This window comes from Diceros bicornis, chromosome 21 (assembly GCF_020826845.1).
Source record: "Diceros bicornis minor isolate mBicDic1 chromosome 21, mDicBic1.mat.cur, whole genome shotgun sequence".
In the NCBI taxonomy this organism is placed as follows: Eukaryota; Metazoa; Chordata; class Mammalia; order Perissodactyla; family Rhinocerotidae; genus Diceros; species Diceros bicornis.
In genome coordinates this window covers 9,437,917-9,454,348 of record NC_080760.1, presented here as the reverse complement: position 1 = coordinate 9,454,348, position 16,432 = coordinate 9,437,917, and positions in this window count along the sequence as shown.

Here is a 16,432-nt window from a genome sequence, read left to right as displayed (position 1 = left end):
TACAATGGAATACTATTCAGCCATAAAAAATGAAATCATGCCATTTGCAACAACCTGATCAGACCATGAGGGTGTTCTGCTAATGAAATGTCAGAGAGAGAAAGACAAATACCATATGATCTCACTTATATGTAGAATCTAACAACCAAAACAAATAAACAAAAAAAACCAAGCTGTTAGATACAGAGAACAGATTGGTGGTTTCCAGGGATGGGGGAAGGAGTGGGCAAAATGGGCGAAGTGGGTAAAAAGGTACAAAAACCTTCCAGCTATAAAATAAATAAGTCATGGGAATGTACTCTACAGCATAGTGACTATATTTAATAATACTGTATTGCATATTTGAAAGTTGCTGAGAGAGTAGATCTTAAAAGTCTTCATCACAAGAAAAAAATTTCTGTAACTATGTATGGTGATGGATGTTAACTGGACTTATTGTGGTGATCATGCCACATGTATACAAATACTGAATCATTATGTTGTACACCTGACTATTATTGTTATATGTCAATTGTACCTCAGTAAAAATAAAGAATGAAAAAAAGAAGACCCGATGTAAGTAGAATGGGCCAAATTCTTTTTAAAGCCCTTTTAACTAATTAAAGCACATTATTTACAAAATATTTTGGTTCTTGATTTAGTTTAATTTTATTGATTGGTTTTACTTTACTTATTTTATTGAAGACATTTAAAGTTTCTTTTAGGAGGGAACCATATGGTGGCATAGGAGGCTCCTGAACTTCCCTCCTCCACAGATGTACCAAACATTTAGCTACACGCAGAGCAATTTCCGCTGAGGGAAGACACTCAAGAGGTTCATCCATGACTTCAAAGGATTTACCAAGGATGAAGAGGTTGCAAAAATCAACAAGGCTGTGGTTGAGGTGGTAAACAACTTTAACCTGGGTGGGGATGAGGATCACATTGAGGAGCTCCTAGAGGTGGTTCCTGAGGAATTGACTAATGAGTGTTGCAACTGGAACAGGAACGCATAGATGAAGAAGAGGCAAGAGAAGAGGAAACCACAGGAGAAGAAAAAGAAGAAGAACCTCAGGAAAATTCACAGTGAAGAGTTTCGTGGAAGCTTTTGCAGACTTCAACAAACTCCTTCAAATGTTTGAAAACATGGACCCCAACACCAAAAGGTTTTCAGTAACAGAGGGGGATGTTCATTTTGCATTATCAGCTTACAAGCAAATCTGTGATGAAAAAAAGAAAGAAACCAAGCAAACCACCATGGACATATTTCTGAAAAGAAAGACACATCCTCAAAAAGAGCCTCTGGCAGGTCCTTCAGGAGATATTCTACAAGAAGGCAGTGTTATCATAGGAGATGACAGCTCCATGTGTGTCATTGCCCCTGAAGACCTCCCAGTGGGACAAGATGTCAGGGTGGAAGCCAGTGATATTGATGACCTGGCCCTGTGTAGGCCTAGGCTAATGTGTGTGTTTGTATCTTATTTTTTAACAAAAAAAGTTTAAAAAGTAAAAAAATAAATAAAAATTTTAAAAATAAAACAAGCTTACAGAATAAAGATATAAGGAAAATATTTTTGAAAATGTGTACAGTGTGTTTGTGTTTTAAGCTAAGTGTTATTACAAAAGAGTCAAAAAGTTCAAAAGATTAAAGTTTATAACGTAAAAATGTTATAGTCAGCTAAGGTTAATTTATTATTGAGGAAAAATATTGTTTTTATAAATTTAGCGTAGCCTAAGTGTTCAGTGTTTATAAAGTCTATATTAGTGTACAGTAATGTCCTAGGCCTTCACAGTCACCCACCACTCACTCACTGAATCACCCAGAGCAACTTCCAGTTCTGTAAAAGCTCCATTCATGGTAAGTGTCCTATACAGGTGTGTCTTGACATGAGTACAGCCATGTTTGGCCGTTCCATTGACCTACAGCCACCAGCACAAAAAGAAATATAAAAGCTGCTTTCTGCATGGTGGGAACTGGCCCTTCTCCCATGGAAATAGTTGCAATGTGTAAAAATTTCAAGACCCTTTGGGTGCCGCAGCCTGGGACAGACTGGCCATCTGTGCTGGGCTGGGACGATAACCAGGGTAAACAATGCACGTACACAACTACTGGGCTGAGATGATAGCCAGGGGGCTCAGTGCACGTACACCACTGATAACCATTTGTGCATGAGAACACAAAATGCTTGCTCTGTAAGCTCTGTAACTGTTTATATAAACTGCTGGAAACCAAGGCCTGGTGCAAGTTCCACCTGTGGAAGGGACGCCTTGCCCAGGACATGTGATCCTTGCCCAGCCGTGTCGATTGACAGGACTCTCCCGGCAGTGGGGCGTGGATGTTGTGAGTAATTGATTTATTGTGAAGTAATTGATCTGATGTGTTCTCTTTTCGGTCAACCTGGTGTTTCTCTTTCTGGTTGATTTGTGTCATTTGCCTTCAGTTGATCTGGTGTTTCCCTTTCCAATCGATCTGATGTTTTTCCCTCTTATTATATGACCTATTCGAATCTGCTGCTATCTCAGCCGATGTGGATGTTTTCCCTTTCCAATCGAGCTGGTGTTTTTTCCCTCTTATTATTTGACCTATTCGGATCTGTTTGCGGACTATCACCTTTACTATCCTCTATATAATAAAATCTACCTTCAGTCCATTTGTTTGGAGTGGAAAGTTTCTTTTACATCTCTGATTGAATCCCCGAACCTCTCATAACCTCTCATAACAAGGTGTGACATTTTTTATCTTTTATACCATATTTTTACTGTACCTTTTCTATGTTTAGATATGTTTAGATACACAAATACTTACCATTGTGTTATAATTGTCTACAGTATTCAATACAGTGACATCCTGTACAGGTTTGTAGCCTAGGACCAATAGGTTCTACCATATAGCCCAGGTATGTAGTAGGCTATACCATCTAGGTCTGTGTAAGTATACTCTATGATGGTTGCACAATGACAAAATCACCTATTGACACATTTCTCAGAACATATCCTCATCATTAAGCAACTTGTGACCTTACACAATGGAATATTATTCAGCCTCAATAAAGAAAAATCCTCTCATTTATGACATACTTAAACAGGAATGTGTCACTATGATGAAAAGGGACTACAAGATTGTTTGACTAGAGTTAAGGAAAATTATCTAAAAAGCTTTCAGAATAGCCTATGCAAGAGATTGATGGTCTGAACTAAAGGATTAATGGTTGAGATGAAGTAATTTGAAAGATTTAAAAGATAAAATTGACACAATTTGGTGCCTGGCTGGATCAGGATGGTGCCAGATGGAGAGGGATATAGGAAGATTCCAAGGTCTCCTAACATGAAAGCACAGATGAATGGCGATGTTGTGAACTAAAGTAGGAGAAGGAGAAGAACTTGAGGGGAAGGTAATGAGTCACTTGAATAAAAATCAAGTGACAATGTTCAGTACAGTTGAAAATGCCCACTCGGAGTTCAGATGAAAAATATTACTATTTTTCATAGTAATTTCCATAGATTCATCTATTTTCATGTATTTTCCATAGATTTGGAAGTCATATATGTTAAGAGTCATAAATGTGACAATTGAAACTATGGGAATGGTGAGTACTTATGGAGAGAATGAAAAGAGAAGAGACTCTGAGATGAAATGCTGGGAGGTCACCATGATGCTTATTTAGAGGAGGATGAACCTCAGGACAAAAAAATGTCCTAAACTACACCTGCCTTAGTAGTCCTTATTCATTCATTCAACAAATATTTAAGCACCTACTAAATTCCAGACACTCTATTAGGCACTAGAAATACAAATATGAAAAGATATGGCCTCTTCTCTCAAAGAGTTTATAGTCTGGTGCAGGAAAGGGGTAAGAGAAATGAAGAGAATTTAGTACAGTAGGCGCTGCTGAGTGCTATGTCAGAGGTGGGCTAAGGGAGAACCGGAAAAGGACACCTAACCTAGAGTTTAAGGACAGAGCTGTGAGGAGGATTGGAGGTGGGGTAAGAATGGAAAGGAGTCAGGACAGATAGTTTCCTAGAGAGTGATAAGAGAGCTGAGCTGAGTCCTGAAGGATAACTAAGTGACACCCAGGGGAAGTGTGTGTGTGTGAGTGTATGTGTGTGTGTGTGTAGATCGTAAAGAGCCTGATTCTGGGACACTCCCTCCCCTTCTTTTTTCAAGTCCTAAATCCTCTGGTGTTGGAGTTGGGAAGAGGAAAAGGACAAATGTCCCTCTCCTAATTGCCTATGGTTTTGGTCTGTTCCTGTTTGTGCCTTTGCTTCCATAGCTAACACCTATTGGCCATTAATATTTGCTGTGTGGCAGGCATCTGAATGCTGACTCTTCCATGGGGTGTATGGTTTGCATTTTTTTTTTTATGTGTGTGAGGAAGATCAGCCCTGAGCTAACATCCATGCCAATCCTCCTCTTTTTGCTCGGGAAGACTGGCTCTGAGCTAACATCTGTGGCCAATCCTCCTCCTTTTTTTGCCCAAAGCCCCAGTAGATAGTTGTATGTCATAGTTGCACATCCTTCTAGTTGCTGTATGTGGGACACGGCCTCAGCATGGCCAGAGAAGCGGTGCATTGGTGCACGCCCGGGGTCGAACCCGGGCTGCCAGTAGTGGAGCACGCGCACTTAACCACTAAGCCACAGGCTGGCCCTCGTTTGCATTTTTGAAGAGTGCCACAGGACGTCTTCACTACACGGAACTCGTCTTTCTGGGGGGGTTTCCTCACCTGATTGCTGAGGGCATTCATGGCAGTGTGTAAGGCAAGCAAAAGGGTCATAAGACATGACTTTTGTGCCTGAACAATTAAGATTCATACATTCTGTATATGACTCATCGTATTATACCTTTATTATGTGAAGCTGCTAATTCTATTTCATAATGTAAATTTGGCATGATGTACAAGTTTAACTTAGTATTTGCATCTGTTAAAGAGATGGAAAATCTTGAGTTGGTTAAAATTACCCGTTAGACAGTTTCAGACATTCATAGGCCAGCAAATATTGCTGCAGTAGAAACATGTATTCTCTTAAATGAAATCTCTGAAAAGAGATTCATCAAAGAACAATCTATTTTGAAAAGAACAAATAAAGAACCAAACAATTATTCAGTTTTAGTACTTGTGGCAGCATGTTTATATCAATTCATATAGAAGTGAAAGCTGCAGTTGTAGACAAAGTGCCACCAACTCATGTCATGAAATGTTTGTGGTTTAAACATTTTCTTATAGAAAAATATGCAGTGAAAGTCATAAAAATTCATATTTTCATAAGCTCTCCAACCACTGGAGGTAAACTCATTGCAAAACTGATAAAACTCTTTTGGTGAAAGTTCTAAACTTGGACTCTCCTTGTTAGTGAGAAGTGCTAATGATAATCAGACAGCCTGTGGAGTCACAGTGCCTCGGTTTCAGCCCTAGATCTGTGCTATACTAATGGGGTGCTCTTAATCAAGTTCCGTAATTCTTCTTGAGCCTCAATTTTCTAGTCTTTAAAATGAGGAGAGCAATAGCACCTACCTCATAGAGTTGTATGGGGATTAAGGAAGAAAATTCATCTAGAATGTTTACCATAGAACCAGGCACAGAGTAAGCACTCAATCTAAGTTAACTGTTACTAATGCAGCCTAAAGCATTGTCACCACAAAGTATTACCCTTGTGGGCCAGATTTTGACCTTATGTAGTTTTATGATAAGGAGTGAGCTCCCTTGAGAAATTTTTTTTAAATCTACAAAGATCATCAAATTGGTTCAAATAGGAGTGACCAATTGAACTACTAAATGAATGAATGATTTATTTTTTAAAGCATGGAAACAGTGGTGCTAGAGCTTTCTCAGTGTTTGGGGAGGTGGACAGTGAACAAAAGAGAAATGCTTAGTTGAAGAGTAAGATGAGAATACCAGTTAGCGCTGGCTTGGGGATAATGTGTGATAAAAGGAGGGGTTAAAGGGTAGGAATGGATGTTCAGCCTTCACAGTTTTGCCGCAGGGCTCACCCATTATCACTGTCAAAGAAAAGAGTTACTTAGATTGCTTTTAAGTAGCACCTACACATAGGTGTACACAAATTTACAGTTTCTTATTTTTCATAGCACTGTTACTAAAATCATCTTAAGTTGAGAAGTGTATATTATCTCCATTGAACAGAGGAGGAAAAAAGCCTAGAGAGATTATGAGTCAACACATTTAAGGTCATATATCCAGCATTATCCTATCAGCACCTGCTAATCTTCAACAGTGTGGACTTGATGGGGTTTACAATTTAAAGGGTGAAGTCAGAGGTTTAAATAGCTAATTACAAGAAAGAGTGATAATATTATCAAAGGGGAAGTAGAGGGAGCTATTGGAATGTATGGGACAGAGGCCTTTAGCCTTGTCTAAAGGGTCAGGAAGACCTTCTGGAGGAAATGTGCTTAAGCTGAGAGCTGAAGTATAAGTAGATGTTGGCCATGTAATGTGAAGGAAGACAAGGGGAATAAAAGGAAAGGACAAGTATTCTAGGCAGAGGAAAAAACATGTGCAATGACCTGACAACAAAAGAAAGAGCATGATGTAAAGGTTTGAAAATAGTTTACTATCACTAGGCTGGAGTCACAGAATGAATGTGTGATAAAGCTACATGACTTGAAAGAGAGACTAAAAACTAATGTATGTCAAGCCCCCAGTGAATAGAATATCTCGTATCCTGAGAGCAACCTACATGATCTACTACCCTGAAACTTTGTTTCACCAGGCCACCAAGTCAATGAAGACATCCTTTAGTGACAAGACATGCTATTACTCAGTGCCCCAAAAACATGTTGGTAGTATTCACATTCTAAAGAACGATCAGATGTAGAGTCACTGTAGAGATGTGAGCGAGATTTGGTCCTCATTTTAGAATGTTACTGAATGGCTAATACAACTTGATTCCATTGAAAGGAAACAAATTTTCAGAAAATATAGTTCCTAGGAAATCACAGAGGCTTGGCTCTCATTTCTCAATCATATACATCTTTTCTTGAGAAAATTTAAACACAGACCACAAAAGGAAAGGAAAAGTTAATGTCTAAACTTAATAGATCTGCTTCCTTGCACAAATTCACTAGGTTAAACGTAGTCTACATTTGTCTCTGGAGCAGGATGCAAATGTTACTGATGTTAGTCAAACACCACCAGAACTCAAGTATTGTGTGTGTTTTGTATAGGGTAGAGAAGAGATTGTAGAGAGAAGGGGTAGGTAAATGTACCTTTGAATTATTGGTATATGTTTGCACACAGTAGGTGTGCACTAAATGTTTGAGAAAGGACCAATAAATTAAAGGAAAATGCCTTTGAAGTCCTTGAACTGGGTGGCAGGTTTCAAACCCTGGGCATACTTGAAGCACACTATTCACTCATACTTTCTTAAAAGTGATGAAATCCATTGCTTTTTGGTACTTTTCTATAGTGGACCAGAATATACACTGCAACAATTGCATAGGGTTGTATAATTGAAAGGACTCTGCAAAGTGTACTTTCATAAGCCTTTAATGAAAACAAAGGACACAAAACAGCAAAAGGAGAAAGCACAGGCAAACATCAGGGAGATTTGAGACATCCAGGTGCAGCTTTCAGGGTACTCTTTCAGTTGCACAAGATACACTTAGTCTCTGGATCACAGTCCGCAAGATCTGTGAAGCCAAGGCATAAGTTTACCAAGGGATCTTTTATATCCCACTGGTCACAAAGCCAAAACGAGGCTATGTAACCAGGTGAACCAACTGCATAACTCCGTCTGTAAATTTTCAGTACACAATGTAAAGCTGGTACAGGGTGCTTCCAAGAGACTTTCATACTTTAAAGAGCACATTACAAATCACCAACTAGTATATTTCTTTTTTTTTTTTAGACAGTTTTATTTATTTATTTATTTTGTGAGGAAGATCAGCCCTGAGCTAACATCCATGCTAATCCTCCTCTTTTTGCTGAGGAAGACCGGCTCTGAGCTAACATCTATTGCCAATCCTCCTCCTTTTTTTTGTCTCCAAAGCCCCAGTAGATAGTTGTATGTCATAGTTGCACATCCTTCTAGTTGCTGTATGTGGGACACAGCCTCAGCATGGCCAGAGAAGCAGTGCGTCGGTGTGCGCCAGCCCGGGATCCGAACCCGGGCAGCCAGTAGCGGAGCGCGCGCACTTAACAGCTAAGCCACGGGGCCGGCCCCCAACTAGTATATTTCAACCCTATCTTGGCCACCATTGTCAGATCCATGGTTCCAGGAGTCCCTGGAGATAAGCATAGAACTGTCACAAGTCAATTGCAAGTTAACCCTATCTTTACTCATATACGAAAAAGAGGAAAGACCAAGAAAAGGGTGAAATATATCAAGGTTTGTCCAAGCCAGCCAGTGTCTTGCAAAGTCCAAAAAGCATGAATCAATTTGCTGGTAAAATTTTATTCCTGTTTTACAGCTTAACTATGGAACAGAATGAAGGCTTCCTATCTAATTAAAGGTCTGGCAAGTTAATGTCAATAGAGAAATCTGTAATCTTTGGCACTTTGGAGTGAGACTCTGTAACTCTAGGCAGAAGTCCAATTTCATTTTGTTCTACATAGGTACTGTAGAGATACAGTACATGAGAAGTCCCCAGGCAACCAATAATATAGCAGGAAGCAAGGCATAGCAATTTTTTCTTATTGCTCTCAGCTTGATCTGCAGAAGCCTTCATGATTCCAAAGCCAAATTGCCACCGAAAAACCTGGTCTCCAGCCATGGCTCTACCACTTATACATGTGTTTCACCTTGGGCAAGTCACTCGATCCCTCTGAACTACAGTTTTCTTATACATAAAATGGGGACAGGGATATCAACCACATAGGGATTTTGCAAGAATTAAATGAGCCAATATAGAAAAAACACGTACTACAACATATGAAAGCCTTAATTATAATTCCAAAATGTCTTTGTCAGAGAGATGGGGGTTCATATTTGTCCTTGCAGTAATCTTCTAACAACATCAAAGGCCTAAGCAGTCAATCCTGTTAAAATTGTGTTGTTTCATTCAGTGGTTGGTGCACTGCCCCTTTGAACATAGGGATCCCTTCACACTGTTCTGTCAGACATGAAACCCTAAGACATTATTTTTCTGTACTGATTCACAGCTAAAACCAGCTTGACATACTGTATTAGTTTCTTATTGCTCTTATAAAAAATTATCAGAAACTTAGTGACTTAAAACAACACAAATTTATTGTCTTCCAGTTCTGAAGATCAGAAATCTGAAGTCAATTTCGCTAGGCCAAAGTCAAGGGGTCCCAAGGCTGGTTCCTTCTGGAGGCTCTGAAGGGAGAATCCCCTTCCTTGCCTTTTTTCAGCTTCTAGTGGCTGCCTCTGTTCCTTGGCTTGTGATTCCTTCAAAGTGCATGTCTCCAGGCACTGCTTCCGTCCTCACGTGGCCCTCTCTGCTGACCGAGTCCTCCTGCGTCCCCTTAGAAGGACCTTTGTGATTACATTGAACCCCCCTCGGGTAATTAGGATAATTTCCCTATTTCAAGATACTTAACTTGATCACATCTGCAAAGTGCCTTTTGTCATATAAGGTAAAATTCACAGATTCCAGTGATTAGGACATTGAGGGCTATTATCCAGTCTACCACACAGACATTATTTTATTTCATTCTCGCGTCAGGATGAAGTAGGCTGTCTCCATTTTAGGATGGCCAGCTGTGGCTTAAAGAGGTTAAGTGACTCGACAATACTAGTTATAGTGCAGAGCTAGCAAGACTTCATTTTACTTTTTGTAAATTTGGGAAGACTTGATTGAAACATTTGTCTGGTTAATAATGATATTACTTTTTGCAGTACTTTATAAAACAGCTGGCAACATGCTATCTCATTTAGTTCTTAAAATAGTCTTATAAGTTAGATTTTATTTATAAGGTTTAAGTTACTTATTCAGTATTTTTTTTTTCTTTTTTAGTATCTATAAAAGGCCAGGCCCTGTGCTAGTTGATTGGGGATGTGGTAGAGACTCAAGACAGGCATGATCCTTACATTTGCAGTTTATATTCTATTGAGGGAGATGGGCAAAATCACAAATAAATTAAATAATTGTAGGGCCGGCCCCGTGGCTTAGCGGTTGAGTGCGCGCGCTCTGATGCTGGCGGCCCGGGTTCAGATCCCGGGCGTGCACCGACGCGCCGCTTCTCCGGCCATGCTGGGGCCGCGTCCCACGTGCAGCAACTAGAAGGATGTGCAGCTGTGGCATACGGCTGTCTACTGGGGCTTTGGGGGGAAAAATAAATAAATAAAATCTTTAAAAAAAATAATAATAATTGCAAATTGTGATGAAATGCTGCAGGATATCAGATGAGGAAATGGAAGCTCAGAGTGGTGAAGTGATTCTCACAATATTATACGATAGTAAATGAAAGAACTAGCTCTTGAGTTTATCCTTTTTAAAACTTTTATTTCATGATCTTAGATTTTTGCATATATAAGGTATACCCTGCATAGGCAGCATTTTTTTTTTTTTTGCCTAATTTGTGCTAAGACATAATAGAGTCTGTTCAATGTTCTCATGGCTCCTGATTCAGACAGTCTGTATTCATAGGCATCATTGTAGTTGGTTTTCTTGTGATAACTGGGCTGCTCATGCATCTCACTGTTCTGTTAAATCCTGGGCAGACTGGGTTAGTATCCGAGTAAGTCTTTATTTTTTTCCTTAAAATCAGGCACGCAATAGTGTCTACCTCTCATGTAGGAGATCCATAGCTAAATTACTGGCACAATGCTCATGTAAGCAAATTTTTATGAATTGCGCTTTCTAAATGATTTATCACAGCTTTACAGCTTTTGCTGTGACATATTTTATCCACATTTAAAATTTTGTTTAAAATAACAGCAAGCTGGAATGCAGCTGTGGTTAGAGCTGCGGATCATTTGGCTTAGAAGCCAATGTTTAGTAAGTTCTCCAATATGCAGTCACCTTTATTTTAAACAGATCTTAGAATGAGCAAGAGGTGAGTTCTGCGTGCTTGGGAATGATGTTCTTTGTCATGATTAGCTGCTTCTGTTCAGACGAAGCTGAAAAGAGTTAAATACAGCTAGTGATTCTCCCTATATTGTGTGCACAGCTCTGGTGGTCTTGAGTATGTGGCCAGTACTCACTGTTTGCAGAAGTTTGCTTTGTCTGTTACTTTGTCTTTTTCACATTTTTGTTTGCAAAGAGTTACTACTTTTCTGGAGGAACCCTCAGCTACTTTTCTGAAGGTTGCTCTCCATGCTGGTATTTTAAAAACCTGGGCTCACTAAATATATGCTGAGAACAGGCAGATAAGGTAGTGAGATAAATGACCTTAGAGAAGTCATAAAACAACTACGTACGTACTATTGCTGTAGGGCCCCAGGGAAAGTCTCCAGCCCTCCAAAATACTCTTCCTCATGCTCACTGAAACCTGAAATTATTTAACAAGCTGTGAGATTTTATTTCACATGGAGAAGAGCTGTATCAGTTAGAAATGCTTTAGGCTTTAAGAAATCGCTTTACTAATCATGTGTTAAATAAAAGACTTTCCATTTTCTTACATATCAAGAAGTACGACCATTTCTGGCACTGGTTTAGTGGCTTGACAATGTCTGGCTCTGAATTGGTGTCTCTGTGATTTACCTTGTTTTCTCCTCCTGATGGCAAGATAGCTACAGCAGTTCCAGGCATCACATCAAAGGCAAGAAACTCCTCCATGCCTGCCTCATATTCCACAGAGGCCTTCCTTCCTCTATCAGACTTCCTCTTTTATCTCATTGTCCAGAACTTGTCATCTACCTGCTTTAGACTAAAGGCCAGGTCCAGCTTTTCTGAGATAAAGGAATACCTTGATACCTGAACAGAATCTCAATTCTGATAGCAAGCAGGGAGGGGGAGGAGGTGCCTTTTGGGGAGGCAACAAACTCTCTGCCTCAGAAGTATTGTATACACACATTTATGAAAATATACACACACATATATATACACACATATATATGTAGTACTCAAGAAATAAATTTTAGTTAAATGAATGAATGAACAAAAATTCAATCATCTTAGAGAGATAACCTGATGACTAAAATTTATTGAAAAATGTAAAAAATTGATCCATAATGAAATCGAAGGGCAGGTGTAATGAAAAGGCATGCTTCCTGAGAGTATAAAATAAAAGTGTATTTGTGAGTGTGTGTGTGTGTGTGTGCATGTGTGCAGTGGTCACAGAGAATGGAGACAGACAACAGACAACAGAAAAAGAAAGGAACGAGGGAAATTTAAAACAAGATTTTTTTAAACTTTGTGATTTTTTTCTAGATAGCAGGAGATTAGGAACAGTAGATGTGGGGAGCATGAATTCTGGTATGATGTTGGAGTCAGGAATGCCCGTTGCCTGATCCCTGACAGCACCTTTTGCATCATGTTCTATATAAGTGCTACACTCTGGATCTGATCGGTGCACAATCTGTGGGCTGTCTTCTGAGTCTCTGGAGAAAGGACACATCTTGAAAGTCCAGTTTAGGGCTAAATTTGCCTTTCTGAGGTGGTTTCAAAATGGAACCTACTAATTCTATAGTATATTCTTTGAAAAGTGAATATAAAAATTAAAATTTCTACTTAGATTTGCTTTATCTTAAAATGTGATACTGTTCTGTGACAAAACTGCATGCATTATGGTCTCAGAACTTTTTCCTCATATTGTCTCTAATTCCTAAGTCATCTAAGTATTCCCTTTTCAGGTAGATGGTAACCTTGTGGGGGGCAGGTGATATTTTCTACTTCATTTGTATCTTTCATGTTACTGAGCACAGTGTTACTTGCCTAGTTAGTCATTTTCTTTTCAATTTATTAGCTCTTTATCCTAAGACACTAAGAAAGAATGATTAACTTTTTTATTCTAGGATTATTAAGATGATTAATATAATTGATTTTGTCTGAATAAATTTTCTGACAAAAAAAAACAAAAATGAGCAACCGCCCCTTGAAAAAACTTTATAAGTTGAGCCATTGTAGACATACAGAAAAGATTTAACACATAAATAAAATAGATTTCTCTAGAGGTTAACATTCTTCTTAGGAGGAAGTCATGCTTGAAAGATGAACTAAACATTTCAGACTAATGGGGTGCCATTTTTCACATTATTAAATGCTACTTCTTCCTTAAATCTTTCAATTCCTTTCAAAGAGTGGTTTGTACATTGGACAATTTGCCTCAATATAACCCTGACCAAAAAAAAAAAAAAGGGAGAAAGTGATTGGACTACAGCATGAAAGTGTTTAAAAGAGTCAACAAATATAGTGGGATAAGTCTATTTAGATTCCAAAAGGGAAATAGAAATTATTTACTGCATTCTGATTTCACTAAAGAAGAAGTTTAAAATTAATATTAAGGCATTTATTTTCCATGAAAATAATTAGAAGACAGAATAGACTATCAGAAGGCATCATTGAAGTAACAATTTATATCAATTAAAAAGAGTACACACAGTATACTAAATACCCTGGGTAGACATGCTGAATTGTCAGCGTTCCCTGCCAGCTGTCAGGAGGATGAGCAAAGCAAACGGGAAGTAATTTTCATCTTATGTTTCTTTGCATTCAGGAAAAATTAAGGAGCACTATTTCTCTAACAGCTGAAAAGTGAATATGGACCAACACGTACTAAAGCTTAATCTTCATCATTACTTGGGAAACAATTCTTAGTAGATATACAATTTTTTTTTTTTTTTGGTGAGGAAGATTAGCCCTGAGCTAACATCCGATGCCAATCCTCCTCTTCTTGCTGAGGAAGATTGGCCCTGGGCTAACACCCGTGCTCATCTTCCTCTACTTTATATGGGACGCTGCCACAGCATGGCTTGCCAAGCGGTGCACCAGTGTGTGCCCAGGATCCGAACCTGTGAACCTGGGGCCGCCAAAGCGGAGCAAACGCGCTTTTAACCACTATGCCACCAGGCCAGCCCCATATACAATTTTTTCAGTGCTTCCATAATACACCTCACAGCATCTCAGACCTGCCAAAATGAAATTATATTTACAACAAATTTACTTAAAAATAATGTCAGTAGCCGTGTGAATTATAAAACAAGTCCCAATGAGTTACCTGGCAACATTTTCAAGAAGATAGAGACAGAACTTCTTAGAAGCCTGCAAAGCTATTAGTCATCATCTGGAACGTCAAGAAAAATGCCAAAATATTTCAAATATGACAGCATCTACAGCATCCCTAAGAAGTAATATGAAAACACAACGTTCGGGGTATTTCACTGCTCTCTGTTGCTAACAAGGTCTTTGCCAGAGGCCGCTGGGTTACAGAGCTGCGGCAGCAAGCTCTTACAGAGGCAATTAGTCTCTGGGGTAAAATGGAGGAAACTGCATGTGCAACATGTCTACTTTAGAAAAACTAGTCAGATTCTCTATCGTAGAATTTCCCCAAAAGTGTCCCATAAGTTGTTCCTCAAAAACAATATTGTGTGTGGCCATTCAGGTTTAGGCTATGTGGCATAGCGTATCACAACGCACTTTAAAGACACTGAGAAGCAAGTCTGACTTCCCGTAACAAGAGGTCCCACACCTTCCAAACCCCAGTGAGGGTCCCTTCACCCATAAAACTAGTGTTTCTAGTCTGGAACAGTCTTTGAGAGATGCTGCTCTACTCTGTATTCATCTTTATTGTTATACTGTTAGCGGAACTGACTCCTAGAACCTTCTAAACAAGTTTGGAAGTCTTAAGAAAGTCTTAAGGTCTTGAGAAAGTACGTAAAAGCTTTCAAAAAAAGGTCCAAAGCTTTGCTGTAATGGATGTTGTTATTGGTTTGAGCTTGATATTCTTAATCATGATTAATCGGTTCCCTTCTACTGCTAGTTGCAAAGATGTTTTCAATGGAAATAGTTTTAACAAGTTTGTTTCTTGTTGAACCAATTGACTTGATTAATATTGATGGATTTTCCTATTATTAAAGCATGTTTGCATTTCTGGGATAATAAATACTAATTTGATTGGTTCTTTTTATTCATTAGCTTACCAGTATTTTACTTAGTTTTTTTTTTTTTTTTTGCTGAGGAAGATTGACCCTGAGCTAACATCTATTGCCAGTCTTCCTCTTTGTTTGCTTGAGGAAGATTAGCCCTGAGCTAACATCTGTGCCAGTCTTCCTCTGTTTTGTATGTGGGTCACCACCACGGCATGGCTGACAAGTGGTGTATGTCCACGCGAGGGACCCAAATCCACAAACCCAGGCCACCGAAGGGGAGTGTGCTGAACTTAACCACTACTCCACGGGCCTGGCCGCCTTTACTTGGTGTCTTGATGCCCATATTCCATGTGAGTTTGGACCAGAGCAGTGACTACTATGAGGCCAGTATGTTACGGTTGAGAAGTCACTCTGCAGAGAGCATCTCTGCTTTTATCTGCCTTAGGGACAGGCCTATCACATAAGATTTCACATGAACAAGTTTCTGTAGCTATATAAATGGTCAAACAACCACAGGTTTATGGGGTTTTTTTTTTCTTTTTGTGCTTTTTCAGGTTTTGCTTTCAGGATTATACTAGCTTCCGAATGAATTGGAAAGTTTTCCATATTTTTTAATGCTCAGCAATAGTTGCCCTGACATGGGGATTATGTTTCTTAGTTTTAGAGAGCTCAACAGGCAAATTCTCTAGCTTAGGAATAGTTTAAAAAAGTAATTCCTCAATAACTTTTTGATTTTTCAGGTTTTTTATTCTTGAGTCATTTAGTTATTCATATTTTCCCAGTAATAGCTTCACTTTACCTAAATCAGTGGTTCTCAAAGTATAGTTTCCAGACCAGCAGCATCATTGTCACTTGGGCACTTGTTAGAAATGGGATTTTTTTGTATACCACCCCAGACCTACTGAGTCATAAACTCTTGTTTTAATAAGTTCTGTAGATGATTCTGATACTTGTTAAAATTCTAGATTTTCAAAATTATTAGATTAAATTTTACATCCATACCTTATGGTTTAGAAATGATATCACTCTTCTACATTTTCCGTTGTATCCTCTTTCTAATTCTTATTTTTTGGTCTTTTTTGTGATTAGCTTTGTAAAAGTTTAATCTATTTGTTTATCAAATAATCAGCTCTTGGATTTGTTTATCAACTGGCTTTATTACCTGATGCTACGTGCAAGAATCACTAAAACCAATATTTAATAAAGTTTATTTTATTTTATTTATTTATTTATTTTTGTGAGGAAGATCAGCCCTGAGCTAACATCCATGCCAATCCTCCTCCTTTTGCTGAGGAAGACTAGCCCTGGTCTAACATCTGTGCCCATCTTCCTCCACTTTATATGGGATGCCGCCACAGCATGGCCTAACAAGCAATGCGGTGCGTCGGTGCACGCCCGGGATCAAACCCAGGCCACAAGCAGCAGAGCGAGCGCACTTAACCGCTATGCCACCGGGACAGCCCCAATATAAAGTTTATTTTAAAAAAACATGAATGTTACAATAAT